The sequence below is a fragment of the Palaemon carinicauda genome, chromosome 14 (genome assembly GCF_036898095.1).
Source record: "Palaemon carinicauda isolate YSFRI2023 chromosome 14, ASM3689809v2, whole genome shotgun sequence".
NCBI lineage: Eukaryota > Metazoa > Arthropoda > Malacostraca > Decapoda > Palaemonidae > Palaemon > Palaemon carinicauda.
This window is the reverse complement of record NC_090738.1, coordinates 29,895,122-29,897,621: the sequence shown is the minus strand read 5'-3', so window position 1 is coordinate 29,897,621 and position 2,500 is coordinate 29,895,122.

The following is a 2,500-nucleotide window of genomic DNA, read 5'->3' as shown; positions in this document are numbered from 1 at the left end:
GCAACCACAAATTCTCATTGCCTAACAATGCGGGACAAAACTCAACTACTATCGTGGATTCCGGCCCGTTCAGTACCCTTAAAGGAGCAAGGCTTTAATGACGAACAGATTCTAAATCTGCCCTCACCCCAAGGTAATCGGAATATGCTGATCGACTCCTAATCTCCTTTATATCTTTATCTGTTGGTGGGGATTAAAAGTCAATTAATCCAGTTCGGTGCAATCGTTGTGATTAAGCGATTCGTTTTATGAGAGAGTCAGGATAATGTTAGTCACATGTGTGCCTGTTGTGGGTGTGCGTGGACGTGTAAGGCTTTTCCTCTGTGTGTGCTTATGACTTGGAGTGCACGCGTGTACATGTGTCATCAGCTCCACTAATTGCTTACATGTTTATGTTAGTGAAACGCCGCAGTAGAGAGAGAGAGAGAGAGAGAGAGAGAGAGAGAGAGAGAGAGAGAGAGAGAATTTTTTACCTTGTTCGTATAGCAACTGTCTGCATAAGAACCACAAGTGTTTGAAGGTTTAAAGTTGCATTTCGTTTGATTTTTATTTTTATTTTCTTTGCGGTACACAAACACAGTCAAGCATTATTCTCATGTGTGTTTTATCCAATAGATTATTTTTAAACGCATATATATCAGACTTAATTCCATAAAACTGTGCATTCATGTACTTCAATTTTCTGTTTGTTAGCAGAGCGGATTTTGTTTAAGAACGGACATGAGCATAAAACCAGCATGCGAGGTTTTTGAGCATTCTAAAGAATGAAGGAGCATGACAAAATGCTCCAATCTGTCTCGGAATTAAACCTTCTATGGAGTTGTTATGATTACGTTTTTTTTTCTTAGCTCTCCCTTTGTAAGACGAATTGGCCAGTTATACATACAAGTAACCATGAATAAGACTCGTAACATTGACATATGTCCGTTCCTTTGAATTCAAGCAAATCCTGGTATTTTTTTTTCTTTTTTTTTTTCATCGGCTCTGATGACAAAATGACCCTCCCAACAACATGACATTTGTCACCCTAACATTGCCTTCATCGGCAAGAAGCGTCTACGCCTCCTTACGCCGTAAGGCTGAAAACCCCCTTGGCTCCTGGAGGAGTCGCCTTCCTTAACGCCCTCCGGTGCACGTGACGCTACACCCGGAGTTAAAGAATGACACTTGACAGCGACAAGATTAAGGCTGTAAAAGTTATGCTCGGTTCATAATGACAACAAAATGTCTGCCTGCATGGTCGTGAATTTATGCACCATAAACATGAGTGGTAACCCACCCCCCCTCCTTCTCCTCCCCTCCCTCTATGAGCTCCCACCCCCCTCAACTCCTCCTCCTACCCCCATGTATCCATTCCCCCTTCTCAACACCAAAGGGCCAACTGAATCTCGTCTCAAATGAACTTGGGATCCAAGTGTGACTCAAATGTTGTGATCCAAGTGTGCAAGAGGTGGGGGCGTAGGAAGAGAGAGAGAGAGAGAGAGAGAGAGAGAGAGAGAGAGAGAGAGAGACAGAGAGAGAGAGAGAGGTGCAGTTTAAATTTTACTCCCCAAAAAAGTCCACCAAAACTCGTGACTGTCATTAAGATTTATATCTTCCTGTTGCCACTTTCAAGTGCTGTGACACTTTCGACGACGAAGAAGAGAAAAAGAAGAAGTCACTCGTTGTAAACCATATATTTGGACGACGTCCTCTCTCTCTCTCTCTCTCTCTCTCTCTCTCTCTCTCTCTCTCTCTCTCTCTTTTATGATCTCGAGTTTATTCTGCATTACTGAAAGGGCACAGTTGTTGTTCTAAGATAACAACAAGTTTATATATATATTCACCCCCACTGACAGTCTCATAAAGCCTGACAGATGACGGCGTAAATTCTCAATGCGGGATGACAGCCCAGGCGAACTTACGAGGGATGACGATTTCGGCTTGACACCTCCGCGCAAGAAGAAAGTGTTGTGAAATACGAACAACAACAATAACAGCACCCGTAACAAAAAAAAAAAAAAAAAAAAAAAAAAAAAAAAAAAAAAAAAACCGCTTATAATAATCATAATATTACTACTTCAACCGACGAACTTGTGAGGAGGTTATGTTTTTGCCAACCCCCCCCCCTTTTTTTTAACAACTTCCTGGCAACAATTCTACTATTACTGCTAATAATGATCATAATATCATTACCTCAGCCGACGAAGTTGGGCGGAGGTTATGTTTCTGCCCCTGTTTGTCTTTTTTGTCTGTTTGTTTGTGAACAACTTCCTGGCCACAAGTTTACTCATAGAGGAGTGAAACTTCCAGGGATTAATTGTTATGTTGAGACCTGGAAGTGACTCAATTTCAAAAATCCTAGGTCAAAGGTCAAGGTCGAGCAAAAGGTCGACTGAATTAACCCTAAAGCGAGCTGTTTTCGAGAAATAAGCTGCCATGGCGGAGGTTTGCACTCTTAAAGTTCTATTCTAATTATATTTAATACCTCATGTAGAGAGATAATAAAATTACCTTAGCA